Source organism: Podarcis melisellensis (genome assembly GCF_964234715.1).
Source record: "Podarcis melisellensis genome assembly, chromosome: 6".
NCBI classification, from domain to species: domain Eukaryota; kingdom Metazoa; phylum Chordata; class Lepidosauria; order Squamata; family Lacertidae; genus Podarcis; species Podarcis melisellensis.
Window position 1 is genome coordinate 36,641,969 of NC_138538.1, and position 24,412 is coordinate 36,666,380.

General features: G+C 42.9%; 1 protein-coding gene across 1 annotated transcript in view; it reads right to left on the reverse strand.

The window, feature by feature from the left end:
* The window catches only part of RAP1A (RAP1A, member of RAS oncogene family), a 93,913-nt gene extending 70,357 nt beyond the window's left edge, over positions 1 to 23,556 (reverse strand). The window contains exon 1 of the mRNA XM_081916481.1: positions 23,387 to 23,556. The gene's annotated coding sequence lies outside the window, so the exon portion shown is untranslated. The remainder of the gene's footprint in view (positions 1 to 23,386) is intronic.
* Positions 23,557 to 24,412: the final 856 nt, after the last annotated feature.

Consider the following 24,412-nt stretch of genomic DNA (forward strand, 5'->3'; position numbering starts at 1 on the left):
ATTACTTTCAACAAACTACATTACAAGCGTTGCATGTTTAAAACTAATACAGATCTGTCTTGATCAAGTAAGAGTTATCCAAATACAGAAAACAGGCTACTCAAGTAGCTCAAAATCCCCAAGCACTGAAGCCAAGCCTATGCCCATATAGAGGCAAAAGCATATCATTAACTATCTGCCTAGAGCATTTGCCTGTGTGTGTTTTATATCTTTCTACTTCACATCAGCAGGTAACTTTTGTCCTCATCTCCAATTAAGAGTTCTCCAGAACTCGAAAGCTTGCACACAATTTTGTGCCATTTTGGGTGGCATAGGAAAGGTATTGTCCTATATACAGATCTGGATTTTTCTTCTTATGGGCCAACACAGCTTTCTTTGCTTTTTGTAATCTTTGCTTTGGAAAACTTTGGAGCTGGGATGTCTCGAATGTGGCCCAGCTTTCTAGAGCAGACCTTAAGTACCTAAGTAACTATACCTAATGACACACAGTGCTTGGCATGGGAGGGGGAGAGCATTGCTGGATGACTAAGAGGAAATGGAGAGCTCCTTCCTGGTTGCTGATTTAAACTCCCAGAGCTACTGATAGAAGAATCACTATGCTAAAAGGTGAATCTTGTCAGGGGAAACTGAGGCTAATTTCAGAGCAGCAAACAGGACAAGAGGAAAGGTCTGCCATGCACTTGACAATCATGGAGTCTTCAGCAAGACATGTCTAACATGCAACTATAATATTTATTTATACATACATACATACATACATACATATCCTGCCCATCTGCCTGGGTTTCCCCAGCCACTCTGGGTGGCTTCCAACAAAATATTAAAATACAATAGTCTGTTAAACACTAAAAGCTTCCCTAAACAGGGAAAGCATGGGGTCCCATTTTCCCCGCCCCAATCAATATATATTGATGCGTAGAGACTCTGTTAAACCCTTAAGAAAGTGAGGACAACTTATTGCCTTCTGTGTTCTTAACTGTGTTCTTATTGTTAAACCACAAAATGAAGCACTGGTTTCAATTTAAGAAGCATGCTGTTGCTCTGGTCATCCCACAGTGCTTGCCTCCAGCCCTTCATCTTGGGCTTAAAGAAAGGGACAAAATCAATTGACGGAACTTTTGCATGTTTAAAAGGGCAATGTGGGTCTTCGGGGAAGACATAGCAAGTTGACAATCAGATTGTCAGAAGAAGCTGAGCAAACAGCCTGAGGAGAAGGCAGGCAACTGAAGTGGAGCTGTGTCTTTGTTACAAGAAGAAATCCTGAAATCATGAGCCCACAGCAGTTTCAAAAGCTCCAGATTATAATCCTGGACTGTGCTCTCAAGCATGTTCCAGATAGCTGACCCCACTACTTGGAGGGTAAGAACACCCAGGCTGATGAATTACCACCTGAATTGCTGCAGCTACTCAGTTGCAAGGCATATAGCAGACTCTGGGATACACAAGGGTGGGGCAGAATGGTTTTGCACTATTCCAGTGTGGTTTCAAACAATTTTACTTACTGTGCTGAAGTAAATATATTATTCAGGCTCATTCCAGCTCTTGCATATAGCACTAAGCCTGGAAGCTATGGCCCCCCAGAGGCTACTGGACTCTAAATTCCATCATTCCTGATCATTGGCTATGCAGGCTGGGGCTGACCGGAGTTTGAGTCCAGCAACATCTAGAGCACCACACCCCATCCCTGAGCTATATCATTTTGTTAAGGCAAATCTGGTTCCCGGTCCTCCCCACAAAAAAAGCTGCCCACTACTCACAGCAAAAGAAGGTCTGTTTCCCCAGAGGGGAAAGTCCTATAATCATATCCTGCTCCACAGATCCCAATATTCATAATACATAACAAAGCAGAGCAGCCTCTTGAATAAAGAACCTCTTTCACAACCTTATTCTATACATCCTTGACATTGGGGAAGGGCTGTAGCTCAGTGCTAGAGCATCTGCTTTGCATGCAGAAGATCCCAGGTTCAATTCTTGACATCTCCAGGTAGGGCTGGGAGAAAACCCAGCCTGGTCCAGCATCTTCTGTTCCTGTTTCATGAAAACACAAGTCATGGAAAAGCAACTGAATGCCCAAGAAAATGGGGTCCAAAAATTCCTCCACATTCCAGAGTCAATTTTATACTTGGATTAAGAGGGGGCTCCAACAAAGCTTTGAAAAGGGCAGCTATCCTTATCCTGTCCTAAGTACACATTAAGAGCCCTATTGAATCAAACCAGAAGTGTATCTAGTGAAGTATTGTGTTCTCACTGTAGCTAACCAGCCAAGACTGGCTCAAGACATTGGGCTGCCCGAGTCCAAGAACAAGATGCCCTTCCCCATTCCACATACAGAAGGTGGCCTGACTAGTAGTTGAATCATATTTCAACACTGGCGATGGGAGAGTGTTCTCCGCAACAACTTGGGGCAGCAAGCATGCTTAAGGGAGTGCTGAGCAGGCCACATGGAATATACAGCTCTGTCCTCCAGAATATTGCTCCCACTTCCTGCTCCCCAACATCTGCTGTCTAAGGCAGCTGCCTCAAAACAGTAGGGGGAGTCCTGCAACCGGATGCTTAGGGGGAAACCGCAAGGAGGACATGAGCACACTTCTGCTTTTGATACCTATACAGTGGTACCTCAGGTTAAGTACTTAATTCGTTCCGGAGGTCCATTCTTAACCTGAAACTGTTAACCTGAAGCACCACTTTAGCTAAAGGGGCCTCCTGCTGCTGCCGCGCTGCCAAAGCACGATTTCTGTTCTCATCCTGAAGCAAAGTTCTTAACCTGAAGCACTATTTCTGGGTTAGCAGAGTCTGTAACCTGAAGCGTATGTAACCTGAAGTGTATGTAACCTGAGGTACCACTGTAACTGGCATTCAGAGCCATACTGCCTCTGACACTCGAGGTAAGATAGCCATCATGATTATTAGCCACTGACAGACGTACTCATGTAGGATGAGGATATTTCCCCTTTTAAATCTGTTAAGTTGGCAGCCAACATGGTGCCATTTGCGCTGCTACCCTAGAAATGCCACAGGAAAAGTTGTAAGTGATGCTAGATTCTGGGACCACAATTTTGACTCGGTTTTGTCTAACAGCACTCTTAGGCACACCCAACTGGGTTGTAGATTCACCTACTGATACAGAAACCTGGCAAACACCTGGAGTTCACCACCACCCCTTCTAATATATATGTACCTCACATATAACCTTGGATTCCTGTGCTTTTTACAGCACTGACATTCAGAGCTGCACTGCCTGATGATTTTCAAGGAACTTTCTTCAAAAAGAGGAACATGACTAAACTCCCAGCTATCTGAAGTAAAAAAAGAACCTACAAAAACACACACAAAAAGAACTATTTGCTGGCACAGTCTGTAAAGCATTCTATTTTGAACATCCTTTAAACAAAGGAAATAAATGCTAAGAAACAAGGGACTGAACTCCTGGCTTTCATTTCACCTTTCTTGGCAGCTTTATCCAACCATCAACTTACACATATCACATTTACTTACTTTTTGTTTTGCATTATTTTTAATAAGTCATACTTTGTCTAGGTAGCCACCAAGGTGGTGTTGACACCAGCTTTCAAAACCTCCCACCCATCTGTAGAGGCTGAGCAATTTGCTATGGCTAGTGGCTGACGCAAATAAAGATTCTTCTGATCTGCTGAACCATTCCTCCTTGTTCCGTGCTCTTTCATTTGAGTATCTCTCTAAAGTTCAACACTATCCAATAAAAGAAAGATGAAACAGTCTAAGGAGAGATAAACAGAAAGCAGAAGGTACGAAATTTCAGTAACTGGCCTTTGCATTCAGAAAGGTCATTATACATGCTTCCAGAGAGATTTTATTCAGTAATCCTAAAATGTACCATCAAAAAGGCTTCAACCAAATCTCTCTTAAATATCAATATTTAGAGTTTTAAGAATGGCAGAGACAAGAGAGAAGGAAAGCTCAGTTTTATCATCTTCAAGTAGATGGCTTTGAACCACAATAGTAGACAGACACCCCAGAATTTTGTAAGAAAAACTAAGAATGTCAGGTTATCATGCAACACCAGAAGCTTATAAGTAAGATAGTATGATATGATAAATTCATAAACCTGGTGATATTGCAACTTACACAGTTCAGTGAAACACCTGCCACAGCAATGACAGAGATGTGAAAATGCGACAGAGGGCTGTTCTATGATTTATGGTCCAGCCTAGGAGCAGAAATTTTCCTATGCATTTGGGGCTCAGATACTACAAATCAAGTGTCATTACAGCTCACCCTTGTACTCTGTCTCAACTGAGTTCCTTACCAATTTAGTAGCTTCTTGGCTGAACATCAACTCCCAAAGTCACTCTCAGTGACCACATGTCAGTGGGTGGGTGAAGCCAAAGGCAAACAAGGATCGAACAAGTTTACATCCATAACTCTATCCTCCATCCCAACAAAACTGAGTTCAAAGATACATTCAAGTGAAGCAAAACATTCAAGGAGGGTGTGTAACAAGGCTGGAGAGCACCCAAAGGGCCAGAGAAAGCTGGGTCTGAGACTGGCTACCAGGTCTGAGGTTCCCCACCCATGACTTAAGACTGCCAGCATCAGGAATGGGGAACCTACAGCCCTTCAGGTTTCGTAGGACTACAACTCCCATCGTTCCTGGCCATGAACCATGCTGGCTGGAGCTGATGGTACTTGGATTCCACCATCATCTGAAGAGCCACAAGTTCCCCATCCCTGATCTACACACACTGAAGAAGCTAAAGTCATATTCATGCAGTACTGTGCCTAAGTGCTCATGCTGCTCCAGTAATATTCCGATCACATGGGGCTGCCAAGATTGCATAGGCTACTGCCCTTTCCCTTCTGAGCTGCTGACGCTGCTAGTACCTCTGTAATCCTGGCAACACCGTGCACTTCTGCCATCCAAACACTACAGTAGCAGGATGGTAGCTAGTCACAGCAAGCAGCAACTACACCTCTTTGGTAATACAGGAATCCAACCTAAATAGATCTGTCAGGGGAATTATCAAGCCATTGCTAATAGACTGGGGTTGGGTGGGGAATACTGTACCTTCAATTGAAAATAAGGACTGAAAATAAGCAGCTTTCATTTTCCCATTAGAAAACCTTGAGAAAAAGTCACATTTCTATTTTTATTGGTTGGGTCATTTGTGCCAAGCTCTTTAAGTCTATATTTAAAGAAAATATTTCAGAGTGAGTAATAAAGTAAAGGACTAAAATATGGCCAAGACTTTTTTCCTGTTTGAAGTTTTTGTCTTTTATCAGCTTAGACACTATACCAACAAGAACCCTATCTGAAGAAGACAGAATTGCTCAAGTTACTGTATCTGTGCTTTGCTAGCCTGCTGTTTGGATTACTGCAATGTATTATATGTGTGGCTGCCTTTGAAAGTGGTCAAAGTCCATATTATGCCAGTGAATGACATCTGCAATGGCTTCCAGTTCCTTTCTAGGCCTGATTCAAAATGTTGGTGTTAACCTTTGAAGTCCTAAATGACTTGGCACTATCTTACCTGAAGGCTAGCCTCCTCGCATATACAGTGGTACCTCGGGTTACATATGCTTCAGGTTACAGACTCCGCTAATCCAGAAATAGTGCTTCAGGTTAAGAACTTTGCTTCAGGCTGAGAACAGAAATCGTGCTCCGGCGGCACGACAGCAGCAGGAGGCCCCATTAGCTAAAGTGGTGCTTCAGGTTAAGTACAGTTTCAGGTTAAGTACGGACCTCCGGAACGAATTAAGTACTTAACCCGAGGTACCACTGTATACCTTCCGAGACCTTAACATCCTCTTCAGAGGCCCTTGTCATGCGGCCTCATCACGTTAGGTGAGGCAGTTGGCTACAAAAGAGGACCTTTTCAGTAGTGGCACCCTAGTTCATGAATTCGCTCACCGGAGAATACCTTTCCCACCATTTCTAATCTTAACATCTTCTTGTGCTTTTTGAATACCCTACTGTAATCTTTTAGTTATTATTTTGGTTCTAAACTGCTGGGGGTTTTTTAGATGGTTACTGTAAATTATCTGAAAAACCTTGGTTATTGGGTGGTATGATATTGTATAAACACACACCTAAATAAAAATACTCATTGTATATGTTCAAACTTTTTACTGGCCTAGTCTGCGAACAGAAAAGATATATTGTGATATTCTAATTTAGTCTCTCATGGACAAACTCTAGTAATGATTCTGTCTTAGAACAGGTTGTCAAAGGTCTGGCAATAATTGCGCAAGTACACTTGAAACTAAAAGGCTCAAATTCATTTTTGCTTGCAATCTAAACTTTGTATCCATCTTCAAACAGCAACAAGAACTTGGGAAGTTCCAATCAGAGTCTTGCTCTTTACACAACACAGTACAAGCCAACAACCTTCCAGATAGGCAATTTTTACTTTACACTCCTCAGCTAGACTGGAATCGGAGACACATGAAATGTAATGTGAATAGATGTACTAAATTGTTTATACCAACGAACCCTCTTCCCCTGTCCCCCCACCACATAGACATACACACACCCCAACATGCCCGAGAGTTACAGGCAACACCCTTCAGCAAAGTAGTTGCTGCTTCAAAGCAAAAGGCATACTTTAGTCCTTAAGTTAAAATACAGTGTTCTGCATAAACAGACCAGATGGGCTGCATGCTTAATGATGGTGGAAAGGCAGATAGTTTACTGCAGCTTTCATATATGTGCTACAAAAAATGTATGAACAAATGGCATGCTGTGACAAGTCTACCAGGCACTTTGAGAGGGGAAAATCACTCGCCTTCATGTGGATCTTGATGCCACAGTTAATACAGTCTCTGGGGAGGTATCCAGAGTCCACAGTGATTCATGTGCTGGTAACTTCACGTTTAGACAACTATAATATGCTCTGTGTGGAGCTTTCCTTAAGGCTGGCTCAGAGGCTGCAGCTGTTGCAGAATGATACAGTTCAGGTACCCAAGTGGTGCTCCTTACCAGTCAAATATCACGGCAGTGCTGCAAGATCTGAACTGGCTACCTATTAGTGACTGAGCCAGTTTTGAAGCTTTGTTACCTGAATATAAAGCCCTAATCAACTCTGGGCAAGGTTACCTGAAATACCAACTTCATCTCTGCAGCCTTGTAATGGCATTAAGAAGGCTGGCAATTAGCCTTGCCATGGTCTGATGATTATCAGCTCATAGTAACTCAGAGGTGAGCTTTTTCAGTCGTTGCACCAATGTTATGGAATGCCCTTCCAGTTGAAATGCAAGAGGCCCCATCTGTACTGGCATTCCAATGACTTTTGAAGATGCACCTATTTACACAGGAATAAGGGATGCGGGTAGCGCTGTGGGTTAAACCACAGAGCCTAGGATTTGCTGATCAGAAGGTTGGTGGTTCAAATTCCCGTGACTGGGTGAGCTCCCATTGCTCAGTCCCTGCTCCTGCCAACCTAGCAGTTCGAAAGCACGTCAAAGTGCAAGTAGATAAATAGGTACCGCTCCGGCGGGAAGGTAAATGGCATTTCCGTGCGCTGCTCTGGTTTGCCAGAAGCGGCTTAGTCATGCTGACCACATGACCCGGAAGCTGTACGCCGGCTGCCTCGGCCAATAAAGCGAGATGAGCACCGCAACCCCACTACTGGACCTAATGGTCAGGGGTCCCTTTACCTTTACCTTACCCATGAATTCTTGCTCTGGATCTGCCTCTTGAAATCGCTGGATTGTTTTAATGGGTGGGTTTTATTGTGCATTGTAACTGTGGATATTTGTATCTTAATTGTTCTGCTCAGTCTGTTTTTTATATTCTTTAAACTGTTTAGATATTTACTCTAATGAAGCTTTGCATTGGTAGATGACACTATAAGCCATGCAAGAAGAAGCTCCTTTCCTCCCTCATTCCCTAGCACACACTCCCTGGGAGACAGAAGCAAAGGTACTCAGTATTCTTTTTTGCATCAGTCTGTAGCTCTTTATTATCAGCAAGACCTTCACAGTAGCAAACTAGGAACCAGGAGGCAGGAGTTCATGTCTTGTACCAAACAAAAAAATGGTTTACATGCTACCCAAGGAGTATTTGAAAACAAAAGTCTGCAATGTTTTCTGAACATTGCAACATGGCACTTTCCCACACTCTCTTAAAATTGCAAATCTTAAATTACTTGCTTAAATTACAAGTGGCTCTCTTTGCAGCTTGACAGGTTGGTCCCCTGTCTTTGCTCAGCAAGCTCCTGCAATCCTCACCCACACATGGCTTTTGGAGGATTGAAAGGAGGAATCAGATGTCATTTAAAGTTTGCACAGACTGAGGCTGGGCCTACACCTCCAGCACAATTAGGTGATAAAATGGCATGGACTGTATGTACTTCAGATGAAAGATACCAGTTTTGAATGTTCCCTGCTCTTCCAAACACCCCCTCCCAGCTAGATACAGTGGTACCTCAGGATACAGACGCTTCAGGTTATAGACACTTCAGGTTACAGACTCTGCTAACCCAGAAATAGTACCTCGGGTTAAGAACTTTGCTTCAGGATGAGAACATAAATCACGTGGCGGCGGCATGGCGGCAGCGGGAGGCCCCACTAGCTAAAGTGGTACCTCAGGTTACGAACAGTTTCAGATTAAGAACGGACCTCCAGAATGAATTACCGGTAAGTTCTTAACCTGAGGTACCACTGTATTGGGGAGAGCGGTTAAAGGGCAAACGAAACTCAAACAAGCACAAGTCTGTGAAACTAGCACATGCAGAGAAAAGGTTCTCTCCCAGCCCTCTGTCTGCAGTGCTAATGTTTTATTTGCAGCCAGTTTCCCCACATCTGTGGTCTGAAGTGGTGAAGCTCATCTGCATCTGCAGTATCTGTAACTGAGGGTTGGAAGTACAGCAAGGTAAGAACAGGCTCTTTGCTCCTATGTCCCACTAACCTAGTAGCTGCAATATTTTCTTCGACTTCTGAGAATGGCGGTCCACTGCCCAGAAGCTTCCAAAACATACCTCGGGGGCCCATCACCATGAGTTTATGTAACTTTTGCCAAACTTGCTGAAAGAGCTGGGTCGAAGCTGCCTGGGATAAATGGACAGAGTGACTTTGGCAGCCCACCCTTAAACCTGTTAGGGAAATTAATCTGGCACCTCATCTTCAAACGAAAAAGAGAAGAGTGTGCATTATAATAAGGCCTCTTACAGCACAGAATAGTAAAACACAAAGAGTTCTTCTAAAGGATGCAGACACAGGAATGCTTTACTCAGCTCCATGGCAATCCAAAATATGAGCCTTAAAGACTGCTTGCTGAATGGGAAGTTTAGCAATTCAACACTACATTTGCCACTCGATGGTGGCAGCATCCATTTATGACTTCCATTATCTGAAACAGATCAAACATAATAAAAAGTATTTATATTATTATCATCACCTACCACCTGGTAGCTACAATACAATACTGCCCAATAAAGGTGCTTCACAAGTTCTCTTGAGTCAGAGCAACAAGACTTAAGGAGTACTGCCTTGTAGTGAAGTATATGCATGTGTGAATCAGATCTTAGTTACACTGGAATAGAGGTGAACAGAATATTTCAACTCCCACTGGAACATGCATCATGCTAAAATTACTGTATAAACTTGAAAAGGAAATAGGAAAAATTATTACTATCTATCACAACACAAGGCCTCCTGTTACTGATTCTTGAGTGGAAACAGAGAACTATTCATGCCATGGTGACTGCTATAAAGCATACCCTGGCAACAGAAAGCCAATTTCCCCCTCTTACAAGTTAACAGCCCATCATTTGGGAATCCCCATTTTTCAAACCTGACAATTTGTGAAATTTCTTATTTATACATCCAAGAGATCAAAATGTTGGAGGAAGGAAAATTAAGAGCCACCCAGTTCCACTCCTTCTGCAAGCCAGTTTAATAATTATAGGCTAGCTACCTCTTCCTCATCACATTCCAATTTTGTTCCATATTACGTTTTACATAAATTATAAGTGGTGACACTACCCAAGCCAGATAATTCTGTCCATCTGACAAAGATCAGAACAACAGTGGCTTATGACGGATGCTATGGTAGCGATCTCTAATGACTCAATATCACACATTCCAGTCTCTTGTGCATTTTAAAACTGCTGATGTCTTAAGAACCAGAGTTTAAAAAAAACTCTTCATCATATACTTCTGTTAATTCTTCTCCTGAAATTTTGTCATGTGTCTAGTCAGCTGTCTTCCTCTTTTGAGCTATATTTCTCCCTTCAATTTCATTTTTTTTAAAGTACATTTTTCTGAGCTAAAGGGTTAGCAAAAACAATGCAAAACAAGGAAGTACCACCAAACAGCTGCTATTATGAGCCGTGAAAAAGATGGTGGAAAATCTTTCCACTTTGCCAGAGTTGCATGGGAAGAAAGACGTGCTTTTTCCAAAGACCTGTCTGACAGAAAGTTAACAAAACATTTAGAAAGTATCATATCAAAGTCAAAACAATTTTTGCCCTTATTGTACCATTTTATATATTACTGTCTTTGTAGTTGAATATCTATGCAAATGAAAGAAGTGTGCATGCACACGAAAGCTTATACCCAGAACAAACTTAGTTGGTCTCTAAGGTGCTACTGGACAATTATTTTTTTCTCAATTGTGTCAGACCAACAGAGCTACCTACCTGAATCTAGTATCTACACAAATATCATACTAATGAATTAGTACAGATTAGTTGAATTTGTTTCAAAGTCTGAGTAGATATAACAGCATAATCCATTGAAAAAACACAGAAGGGTTGAACAACAAATTAGTAAATTACCATATATGTTATTCAAGGGGCTATGGGCACCACCCTCTCTTCCTACCTTCCTATGAGGGCAGTGCTCTAGAGAGCACTGCCCTCATATGCAGGAAATAGAGGAAGTACATGCATATTTCACTTTTCCAAGAGTTCCAAGTAAAAGTCAGGCATGGTAGAATTAATCTGAGTCTTGGAAAGCACAGAAAGCTGACAAAGGAAGTGGGAAAGAGTGTGCCTTTCTTAACTTTATCTTTCTGTACTATGTACTTTCCAAAGGAGAAAGGGGTTACCAGTCCTCAAGACCATGGTGGGAGAAAGGGGAAATCTCAGAGGCTTCATTAGTGCCAGAGGAAGACCTCATGATTTAACATGTGAACCCTTCAGAGAACCCATTTTCCGGTGATGGTTAAAATATACCATGAGAAGGGACAGACCTTCAACACAGATCTATTAGTTAAATTCCCCTATAATGTTTGCATAGAGGAATCAGTCCTCCGATTCCCACATAGAAAAATAAGCTAAACATACCTGCTTCAGTCATTCTACACAAAATTCTACCCTTCCCCCACAAAAAAACCCAACATGACATTTTGTTAGTATGACACTCTGGTAACAAAACCACTTTAGTTAAACGGGAAGATGCCTGCAATATTGACAGAGTGAGATCATAATTCTCATAGCCTGAACAAGACACTTAGGTAAATATTTCACCCTGTCACATGTCTCAAGAAAGGTACTTGAAAACCAACAAATTGCCGGTATCCAACATAACTAGATTACGATAACATAAAATGCTTGGAACAGAGCAAATACGTCTGAAGAAGGTGAATTTAAATCCTGCTTGTTAGCAAAGACCAATGCCAAAGGAACGGTGCACATTCAGGAACCATACCTACGAACACAGTTTAAGTATCTTCACAAAACCATCAGGGTAATTGAATTTAGACCTCAACTTATCTCAAGTCTTCTAGTCAATCGAGAATTGAGCGAGGCAAAAGCCAGTCTCCAACACCTCTGTTCTTTAACGGTGACACATTATCAAAGCCACACCAACAAAATAAATTATTATTGCTTCCAGCAGCAGCAAGCAGCGTTAAGCGCAGAGAAGAAATAAGCTAGCGTCAAGGCATTGTATTGGTACACCTGTGCTCCTGGGTGCCACTTTAAAACGAAGATCCTCAAAGCAATTTACAAAACGCTGCTTTGAACTGCACTTGTGAGAAAAGTGCATTAAAATTACATGGCAGTTAATAAGGTGCCACTGAAGGGCTGCTTTATTATGCTGAATAGTTTCCACATTTAGCTAACTAAAATAATTTTAGTGAAGGTTTAATTTAACACATAGGAGGTGACAAACTAAATGTACCTAGCTAATAAAGCAACAAACAAAACAAATGCTGCTAAAGCACCCTGAACTGCACTGTACCCAACGTAAGGCCACTTTCTTTAGTTATCAGGTTAATACATAATGCAAATTTTCACACCAAGAAATTGCACACAAGAAACGGGAGCCAAATCACCGGATTTCAGATTAGAATTGAAACTAACATGTAAGTGGGAGTAACTTCACTGAAGCCACAAGACTTGAAAGCAGAATTACTACTAAAGAACCACTTGTTAAAAGGCAATGGTGGAGGGGCAGAAAGAATAATGATTATTATGAAATATGAAATGGTTGCATTCACCAACATTTTATTCAGAGCAGCCCCAGTGAAATTATTCAGGTGGTCTACTAGGAGTCTCACGCACACTGGATACAACCCATAGTATTCTGACTTCTCACCTGCAAAAATCTCAAACCACTGGTATCTTTTTTAATGGGCATTCTTATAACCAAACCAGAATTTTCTATAAACAGAGTGCAATTCTGCCAGTTATGAGTATACAGCTGAAGTGATCTGCTAACTCATAACTCATGCACAATGCACAATCTGCTAGCACAACAAGCTCTATTGCACACAGATTATGGATTCTGAAACCATCAACCAACGGAGGTGCACCTATCAGGAGCCAAGTGAAGCTGCAAGAAAACCAGGCCCAATCCATTTCAATTTGTTAAGACTGAAAAGTCTTGCAAATATATGCTTACAAAAGTTACTGGCTCACAAAACATTTTATGAGTTGGCTTGTTAGTCATTTGTGGTAGCACATCAGTAGCCTAAGGAGCCAACTTTCTTGTCATTTACAGGGAAATAAGTCCTACCAGTTATTCTTACCAGCTGCAGATATCTTGGGGAGTGGATGCTTAAAGCCCGACTTAGAAAAAAAACAAACACCACATACACTGAATGAGGTGAAAGCAGCATAGAATACATACATGATTGTCAGCTTTATTTTAACTGCTTAGCATTTATTGATTAATTTATATCCTGCTCTGCCACTGCAAGTAGTCACAGAAGCATACAACCCAGGCAGAAAAGGGAAGCATAAGATTCCTGTTGTATATAACTAACACCACAAGCCCCACCTAATAAGGTTCCTACTGATAACTGAGCATTCAACAGACACTGCCTGTTCCCTTATTACATTTCGCTCTGTCATCAAAAGGCTAGAAAGTTACTTTCTTTTCTTAAATAAAGTTCTCAAGAAGCAAAAGTACAGTGGGTACAATTCTACATGATATGCAAACATTTCATTTAGCCAGGGAAGGTTCACAATGCTCTGTGGCATCACAAAGTACTCCTGTTCAGTGTACAATCCCATTCCTGCACTGGCATGGTTTTTCATCCCCTATCAAACACAGTGAAGTCAGAGTTATGTGGCCACCCAATCTGCCAACCCAATGCCATGGGGGCGTGTTCCACTCTCATCTCTGAACTTCGAAATTGGGGGAGATATTTCACATACCTAGAAATTCCAAACATTTGCAATGCCCCCTATTGCTTACTAGCCAAGAAGAATTGTTTGGTCACATATGCAAGTTCTTGAACCATTCAGATTGTATTTTTAATCAGTATTCCTGCAGCCCAGGGGGCTGGACTAGATCAGGGGTTGGCAACCTAAGGCCCATGGGCCACAAGCGGCCCACAGGGGTCATTTAATCGGTCCACGAGCCACCCCCGAACCGAGCTGCCTGCTCAGTGAGTCCCCATGCGCTGCGCTAAACCAGTGCAGCACGATGACTCGTTTCCGTGGCACTGGAAATCACGTGTACGCAGATGCTGGAAATCGCAGGCGCGCGCATGATCCATCCCACGGAGGGATCTCCACTGGAGTGAACCGGCCCAAGCAAGGTAAACCTTGCCGACCCATGGACTAGATAGTCCATTGGGTCGCTACCAATTCTGTGATTCTATGGTTTTCCCCTCCTTTAAAACTTTTAACTGTATTATTATTATTGCATCTGTATCCTGCCCCTGCACAGTGGATCACACAAATGAAAAGAGAAATGTTCAAAATGAAGCTTCACAGGCAGAAGAGATTATAACAAGCCATGCTTAGATTTAAAATGTTGTTTCCCATCTACGCTCAAGTCAGTGCTTGGAGAAAATAAGTTACTAGCTATGCTCCATGAAAACAACACATTTCATTTGACCTTTGAGGATTCTCTGTTGTGGGCTGCTTAGACATTTATTAGGAAAAGCAAGATCAAATCAATTCAGAACATATTCAACTGGGGTCTGAGAGCTTAGATTAAAACCCTTTAATCTCATAGCAGAGAATTCTCTATGAAGTGGAATCGAGACAAGATGATTTATACCATAACCAGGTTTTATCCTTGGAGCCTTATATTGTAAGAACAAATAATACTTTCTGAACTAGTAAAAATGACAGATTCAACATGGTAGTCATAGAACAGCACATTTTGCAGCTGGTTGCAATGTTCACAAGAGTGCACAATGTTTCACAGAATGCATAAGCATCCAGAACCAAGCCCAGAAATAAAAAAAAATTAAAGGACATCCGGGCGGGGGGGAGGCGGAGGGAGAGAGGACAGAATAGTGTTTTCCTATATAATACTTTATTTTTAAAACATTAATCATGCTGCAATTTGCAAGGTCACTTATAGAGGAAGAGGGACATCGGGGGCAAAAACAGAGTAGGGGACATAGGACTACAAAAGATTGAAAGGATCAGGGCAGGGCATGCTTTGCCCCACTCATCTGTCATGACCACAAAGGTCCCCCACCCCTGGTCTGAGTTAGGGGGGATGTGAAGTGTTTGGCTTATGTCTGGGGGTTTGGGGAAGTCTGGTGAGTTACGGGTGACAGATGCGGCTGGTAAGCAGGAGAATAGCTCCCAGTAACTATTTTAAAATATTTGTATTCATAGGGTTCCAATATGTAATACAGAAATCAGGCTTAGATTAATTCCATTCTCGCCAGCTAATTGAACTTAATATAAACGGGAACAAACTCTTGTCTTGTTGCTTACACAGAAGATTTGTGAATATGGGTTCTCTAGACAAGCATAGAAAACTAAAAAAAATGAGTTTCCAAATGAGCCCTTTATCCAGCACTAATGATGTGAAGACTGTCCACGGAGGTCTTCCCTACCTTGGTGCCCTCCAGATGATGATGGGGCTCCCATATGCCCCAGCCAGCCTGATCAACAAGCAAAGATGGTGGGAGCTGTAATTTGACAACATCTTGAGGTCACCAAGTTGGGGGAAACTGCTCCAAGTATCCAACTGACAAAGGAGGCTATTATAGGGCATGACAACTGGTCCTGATGTAATGCAAAGGTGGTCACCTATAGAAATGTACATGCTTACAGAGCATTAGATGGGTTCCCCCCTCTTTAAATTACCAAAATATGTAACATTAAAGTTGAAGCCAAACAACAAGCCATCTTTAGAGCAACTTGCATATGTGCTGAATGTTTTGGGATGGAAAGTGAACACAGCACGAATGCGCAAATTTGACAGTCTTCAACTCAAATGCATATACTATGCCAGCAGATCTAACAGCTGAATAATAAGATTTCCTTCAGCCCTAAAGATACTTGGTAGTTTCCTGTGTCTGATGAACGCAATAATCTTTCCCTCTCAGCTGGATTTTGGAGTTTATTTAACGTGCTGCCACTGTGCCAGGCTCATGAAGAAAATAGAGACACAGGCCAGCAGAGGCACAACGTCCTTTGATGACATCCTGACTAGGCCACAAAACGGATTGCAGCCTCGCCCACACTTTAGGTTCTACCTAAAACAAAAAACAAAACATCAGGCAGGTTTTAAGTTAAGGGTTTGAGAAAGAGATCAAAGTTGTGTCAAACATGGAAGGATGTATTGACTGAAATGGAGAGAGTCACATACATTTGTTTCTCTGGTGCAATCACTGAACGTGCTATCTTGCTTCTTCCTCTTTGCCTAAAGCCCTTTATTTCCCTTAATCTTTGCCTATTCTTCATTTGGCTTCTTGGCTATGTCTCGATCCTGATTGATTTCGATCTCCTCATCCTATCCCATGGTTGGCCTCCAAAGCTATGCTAAGCCAGGGCTTACGAAGAGGCATGTGATGCAGTCCCTAGTAGTTCCATTCTCAAAATCCAGAGTGCAAACACTCCCACTTACTGCACGCGCACTGTGCTGGATTTTTAATCTGTGTCCACACCAAGTGATCTCTACTGCATATGTATCCTGCACTTTGTACGGTGTGCTGTTTCTCAAACCAGCTTCACACAAACTGGCATCCTTAAGTTGCTCCTAACTAGTTTCTACTCAAGGTGTGTGTGAACACCTCTGCATGGTGGTAAAGGAATCGCAGAAACAAACTGAAGCCATGCAAATGTGAACAGTGTGTGACGGGGGAAGAGACCTGTAAACACACACACACAACCCCACTTCACTGAACAATAAGACAGTAAAGGGAACACACCCTAAGACGGAACCAAGAATAATCACTTGCTGCTAAGTTTTCTGTCCTTACAGAGGGAGAGGGGAGAAAGAAGGGCTACTTTGCGGAAGTCAAGCATTCTTAAAATGATATATATCATGTTTGTCTATCAGCCATTCTAGTCAGAAGTCATGGACATTTTGGCCCTAATTTATTCATAACATAACTGATTGTGTAACCAATGTGCACTTTAGAACTTTATGCTCCATTGCACACTTTTTCACTAAATGGAACATAAGATAGATTGTATTTGCAATCCTACCCAATTACTGTAAAAAGCTGATTAAACTGTGTTTTTCTCATGAGAATGTTATGCAAGAAGACTTTTTTCCCTCCTGCTGAAAGCAGGAAAGGAACATACAGGAAAGGAACTCACCTCAGTTATTAATGCTAGGATTAAGACTGCATTGCCACAGTTTTGATACTTGAGCAGTAAACACAAATAGTGCTCAGTTGCTAAGGTATAGCCAGAAAAAAGGAGCATTCCTGTATGCAATTTCGTATTATGTTCCATTTCCAAACAAGGAAGCTGGGCAGATTCAGTCCTGGTTTATTTTGCAATCCATGGGGATTTCTAAAATCCAGGAGCTTTGGCTGCATATGTACATCTGGTAATTTTAGAAGTAGTCAACTACTGGAAACTACAAGGCTCACCAGAACTGTGCTTTATTTCCTTCCTATCACTTATTTAATGGAAAGGAAACATTTTACTTAATTCACTCCCAACAAATGCTGGGCATCAAAACCCTCACCGGTACCCTACGAACCCTCAAGAGCCTGCAATTCAACTGTTACATGGGTATGTGAATGAACAGATTGAAAACCATTACACATTTCCCCAAATTCCCAATGGTTACTTATTCTATGAGGATTTAGGTATTTGGCCTTTCAGAGGAATCTTAGGACCTCTGAATTAAGAGCAAAGTCAATAGTCACAAGAGATAACCTGGTATTGAAAGAAGATTAAAGAGCAACTTCTCTCTCTTCTTCTGTGACTGTATCAAGTTGGCTATCACAATCACACTCTAAAAAGATAACCAATTCTAATCCTTAGGAAGGGCAGATATGATTGCTGCAGATTCACTGGCATTAGGCTACACTGCTGTTTCCTGAAGTAGTGTACAAACTGTAGGTGGCAAACCCTGTGTATGTAAATGGTAGCAGACACATGTTGGGGAGCCCTAGGGCCAATCAGATATCAGCTTCCCCAGGCACAGGTGCATACATATATAAAGACACACACACACACAGACACACACACACACATATATATTCACTTTTAAATAACTGTGTCAAACACCAGGGTACACACAGCAATCACATGGAGCCACCCAGAGTACTGCTGAGTAACAAATTCACAAAAGCAAAAAAAGAATACTGTGATATTATATATCCATGGTCTTCTGAGAAAGGTTGCCAATGGTTCTTTACTTTAAGAGAGTGTATGCCATGACAAAACACTGCAGTTTCATAAGCAAGCCCCCTATTTCAGAGCATCACAACTCTACGACATTCTAAAGAATTTACACCAGAATTCTAAAATATTCCTCAGTTTTTACATTCTGATCTGGAAATCTGCTACATGCTTAAGCATGTCTCCCGCTGAAATGAAAGGGACTAGTGTACCATGATCTTTTTAAGTTTTACATGCAACGAAATGTTATGTTATACAAGGTAGGTGCTCCACCATTTTGCTGCAAGTCTTCACAGTGTTTCCTTACATCATCACTCTCACACACCTGAAGCTCACACTTCACTGTGGGTATTCTGCTGCAAGTAAACATTTATAAGGCTGGTAAAGAAAGCCACAAGTTGAGGCCCAATTGCAACTCAACCACAGCTTCTACAGTGCAAAACCAATCAAGTCCTTTAGAAATAAGCAATTCTGTACCAGCACACATTTATAAAGGCTCAGTTAAACAAAGATTTGGTTGTTGTTGTTGTTCGTACACTATAACTGCCAAGCTCAATTCTACTTTATGCCAACAATGCCCTCCTGAGTGTGGGAGGGGGCATGAAATCTATAGCATTTGGCACATCAGAGCACACACTCGCTCTGTGTGTGGCTTCAACTGTGAACTGTTCTGATAGTCTTTATGCAACTGCTTCAAAGAAAAGTATTAGCATACAAAACTGTAAATGCTCTGCACTAAAACTCAGCTCCAACAGTTACTGCTGAAACTGAGGTTGTAAAGGACGGTTACAATGGAATAAGTTCAACTGAACCATATGGAACTTACTTCTGAGTCAGTATGCATAGGAGAATGATGTTACTGTAATCTTGCGCATATTTACTTGGGAATAAGGGGGGGTTCCAAGAATCACTAGCACTGCATGGTGTTTCCAGCAGCGGACCCAGGAAGTTGTATTAACATGGATACACACATAATGCGCAGAGCTGCCCTTAGTCCTAATGTCAACAGCGCTTAGTTCCATGTTAGGCATGCATAGATTTGACAAGTTAAAGCTCCAATCAAACCTGCTGAAACTCTAGCCAAAACGTACAATTATTTTGCCCCTAATTTGAGCCCTGCATTTCAATGCCCTTCAAGGACCTAATATTGTTTCCTTGATGGTATCGATCAAGGTTAAAGAGACCGGGGGAGAGGTGAGGAGAGCCAAACATTCATAAAATACAATATAGATATTAAAAGAGAAGAACTCATAATCTGTCCTGAATATTTAAGTCTTGTGGCCTTTTGAAACAATAGCAGTTTCTCTGAAGTGTTGTTTTGATGAAAATACTGTGCATGAAAATATATTTATAGAAACAGAAGAACACAGGACTTCCTGTTTTTAGCTCAGCTCCACCTTAAAAGCTATACTTTTTTCTCCGGCTGATTTATACTGCAATTAAATGCACTTCTTTGCAAATGCCAAATGAAAACAGTTGCATTTTATTCATTTGCTCTTGTGAATATATACAGAGGGGGAACACTCAACTTTTCCATTGTAATAGGATGCAAAGAATGGCCTTGTCGAAATAACTAAAACAGGATCATAACAATGTCAGAAAAATCGTAATAGGATAGTCTCCAAAATCCACTCCTGCAAAGATTAAAAACTTATTTAACAAAGATTAAAAACAATCCACACAGCACCTTTCTTGCACAAATCCCATTAAAATAAGTATAACTACACAAGAAATCTGTATTTTCATACTACCATCATTCATTTCAATGGCATCTGCACTGGAGAGGCTCCCAGAGGAATATAACTTAGATGTTTCATGTCCTTAAAAAATAGGTTGTAACAGCTGAGATCACACACATTTCTGAGAATTATATTTAAAATGCTTCTATGCTTGCATAGAGGAGTTACAATCTATATGATAATCTATAAGAAGTATTAGTCAGGCCACTCCCCCCCCCCATTCTGAGAAGTGTCCTTTTGAGGGGGGCCACAGGAGGAATGATGGGGCCAAAATCAATGTCATATCAGTTGTATTAAACCCTTTTAAAAATAATTAAATCAGAGACACTGTGTATTCAGTTACAAACCCCGACATACAGATATAGCTAATTGCTGCTATAGTTATACCAAATGGCAAATGGAATATGATAGTAAATTTCATGTCAGCTTCAATTTCCCCACCAAGATGGCAACATCAGTGTTAAAAATATCTCAGATTTGAGGTACAGGAGTATTTTCATTTCAGTCTGAAACAATGCCACAGTAATTCTATCAAGATGAGCTACTGCTTATATAGGTTTTTTGAAAACACATACAGAAGACTCCACTTATTTCATACCAGTTTCTCATTGATACCACAGCTCTGATTATAGACATCTCAACTGCATCTGGAAATTTTCCACACTCTTTCTAGCAAGCAAGCTAGCATCTAATGGTACATGAATAATACCTCAGGGATTACTAATGTAGTAAGTCAACTGTTTTGAAAGTTTTGCAGTCACACATAATATAACACAGACATTGCACAATGTATGTAGGATGGTTAGATATTCAGAAATCGAAACACAATATGCCAAGTAATCTACATGCCAAAGTTATCTATAATAACTTAAAGTCCTTTTAAAATTCACACAAATCAGATATCAACCACCACCAAGGACTCTTAAATGCACGCAGGCTTGGATGGCATGAGCCTACCATTCAGGAAGGAAGTGATGTATATAGAACAAAATTGCTCACTCCACACTACATTGAAATAGAAGACTGGCACCAAAAGGAGACAACATGACCACTCTCACTTCCTCACACCCCACCCGTGACATTTTGCAAATAGTAACAATATATCCCAAAAGGAAACACAATATACTCTTTCAAAATAGGAAGTACTACAGACAGGCAACTGCATTAATGACAGGAGAGGCTCATCCGCCCCGCAAAAGAAACCTTGCTCACTGATGTCACCCGGGGGGGGGGGGGGACAGCATAAGGCCAGTCTGTTGCAACACTGCCAAGTTTGATAATTCAGTAGTACTGCCAACTACAGAAGCCACTGGCAACTCAAAACTTTAATACGCGGGTCAGAGCAGCCTGCAATGTTGCCTCAAGTTCCCCACTAATCTTTATGTCAGTGCTATGAAGGGATAAAAAGAGAGAAAACACACACTTAATTTAGTCAGCTTTCAAAAACAACAAAATACACTCTGTCCTCACAATGGTTCTACTCCACACCAGGATGCTAAGGTGAGATGGCGTTCCAGGCACTGCATCTACAATACTAAGACTGTGGTGCCATGACTAGACTGGGCAGACAAAGTCACCTTAGGAAGCATTGTGGAAAGAAACACTATTAACCAGCAGCCCAAGTTCCTGGAAAACAGAAATTCCTATTCCAAATGATTTCTAATGACCCCACTTACTACTCTCACTATGCAGAAAGAGGCCAGGCATGCTCTGATGATACCTTTTGGATGGTGCCAGTGGCAACAACACGAGGCATCACAAGTCCCTCCCTGCGCCATTTTGAATTACCCGTCCATCAAAAAGACTTTCCTGCCAGTGCTTGGCCACTTTTTAATTTCCAAAGCTATGCTTTGCAACTTGTAGTGTTCTCAGCACAAACTTGAAACCAAGTTTCATTTTAAAAATCAAAAATCGCTGGGACAGAGGGGAGGTGTGTGTGTGTGTGTGTGTGTGTGTGTGTGTGTGTGTGTGTGAGAGAGAGAGAGAGAGAGAGAGAGAGAGAGAGAGAGAGAGAGAGAGAGAAGCAGAGAGAGAACGGCTACTGCTAGCGAAAAAGAGGGGTGACACTTTTTTAAAAAAAGAACATTAATCTGGAAGCAGCCAAAAGCATTGTCATAAAGTCAAGGGATGTATTTTGACCCAAACTGGGACCCTCAGCAAAAACACAATTACACAGCAGAAGACAAGACCTACCTCCTCAGGAACTCAGCAGCAGAATGGCAGCAACAGGATGAACCCTGCAAGCAGTACAGAGAAGCCAAGCTGCAGGGGATCTTCCCACCAACCACAACAACCCAAAACAGAGAAGTACAGTGTCTCTGGCACCGTTTCTTTTCCTGATATCCTGTTGCATGGGAAACTGTGGGGAAATCCTGTATTTTACTTCCCTATTACTGGCACAAGCAAGAAACTTAAGTCCAAGTGGAGTGTGGTGGGGAGGGGGGGCAACACCGGCCACAAGTTAACAATGTGCCATTCTAGGCATTGCCTGCCAATGATTTGCCTTTCCCCAATGCAGAGTGCACCAAAGCAACCTTGTGGGAGGGTCACCAAGATGTTAGTTTTGGAGACACAGGTTAATAAGCATGTTCCGCTTATTATACTGGGGGTGGAAGTGAAGAGCAGGTCCCAGAGTTCAGATCCTATCCCCTCCCCCAGAAAATGTTGTTATACACCACAAGAGGTTCTGTGAACAGAAGGAGTGACCACCATGTCCAGCCAAAGACATCAAAATAGTAACCAGAAGGCGTAAGGAACATTTGTCTGCCTGGCAGCCACTCCCAACAGAGATGCCTTAGAAGGAAGGAAGGATTCCAGTTTATGTACGCCCTACAAAGAAAAAAACCCCACCATTCAACTAGCCCTGGTAGAGGAAGCAAGCCCCCCCTCCCATCACATATTTGCATCCACATCAACCATAATAGGAGCTCCTAGCACAACACACCCCTTTATTGATGGAGCAGCCTGGGTTCTCCTGCTTCCAGGGTGCAGTTGGGACACTATCCCCGCCTAAATAGCAGCTATCCTTCATTAACCGACGGGCAGAGCAACCCAATCATACAAAGGGGGGGGGATTCCTCCAGAGGCAAGTCTTAAAAAACTGCGCAGGGGAGGGGGTGTCAAAGAAGAAACGTGTTTCTGTACTGTCAAAATCGCACCAAACCACCCCCTCCCACCCTCAACATACAATCTGGGGTCCTGACTCCTGTCACCCTTTGGTACCCTGGGTGGGTCAGGACCCCCCCCCTGCAATCTCCTCGCCTCGCCCCGCCAAGCACACACACGTCCCCTGCCTGCACTCCGGCCAGGCACTTCTCTGGCCGGGCTCCAGCCTGGCTGTCAAGGCTCCTCTCCTTTTCCTGGCCGGGTGCAAGACCTCCCCACCCGCTTCCCCGTCCCCTCCAACCTTCCTGGGGGGGTGAAGCGGGGAGACGCTTCGGCTGCTTTCCTTACCCCGGAGGGAGCACACCCTGACCCCTCCCTGCCGGGCCCTGAGCCAAGGGGAAGCAGCAGGGCCCCTCGGCCTGGCGGCGGGAGGGAGGGAGGCGAGCCGGCCCCGCACTGGGCCGGGAGGGAGGGAGGGACCGGGAGACCGAGCCAGCCGCCGCCTCTGCGGCCGCAGCAGCGGCGCCCCGGCGGCCCCTTCCTGCGCACCTTACTCACCCCGTCGCCGCTGCCTGCCGGGGCGAGCCAAGCCGGCCGCCCGCTCGCTCGCTTCCGTCCTTCTTTCCTTCCTTCCTCCGGCTCTGCGCTCGCTGCCTGCCTGCCTTGCTGGGCTTGAGGCGCGGCAGCTCCAGTGCGCGGCGGCGGCGGCGGCGGCGGCAGCTCATCCGCTCCGCCCCCCTTCCCTCCCTTCGCTTCCCTCCTCGGGCTCGGGGAGGAGCCGCCGCGCCGGCGGAGGAGGAGCGAAAGCGGCGGAGAGGCGGAGCAGCGAGCTCGGCCGGGCAGGAGGGGTCGAAGCGCCCGCGCGAACGTTGCGCCACTTTCGTTTTGGAGGGGAGGCGAGGGGCGCGAGTGGTAAAGTCTCCAAGACTAGAGGAGATTCAGTGCCGGATTTACGTACAGTATAAGCTAAACAAGCAATAGCAAATTTAAAGGGAGGGGAATCTGGATGTACCTTTCCAAAATATAAAATAAAAAACAAATTACACCTACATACAGCAACAGTGTTTTGTGTTGTGTAGGCTCCTATGATGTAAGTAATGGGCCCCCAATCATTTTAAAGTTGGAGCTTGATAATTATTTCACTATTAATATACTTCTTTTTAATTGTATTTCAGTTCAACAATTACTTTGCTAAAATACATATTTTGTTCCGTGCAAATGGCTTTAGATACCTATTAGGTCCTTAAATCACCATATAGCATATATTCAACACAAGAAAGCCACAATTTGTTGTTGACAAAGGACAGCTGGACATATAAAGGGCCCCAATATCTTCAGTAGCTTAGGGCCTCATTTATATAGATATAATACATCTATTTATATAGATACAATACATGCACAAAAAGGGATGCGGGTGGCGCTGTGGGTTAAACCACAGAGCCTAGAACTTGCTGATCAGAAGGTCGGCGGTTCGAATTCCTGCGACGGGGTGAGCTCCCGTTGCTCGGTCCCTGCTCCTACCAACCTAGCAGTTCGAAAGCATGTCAAAGTGCAAGTAGATAAATAGGTACCGCTCCAGCGGGA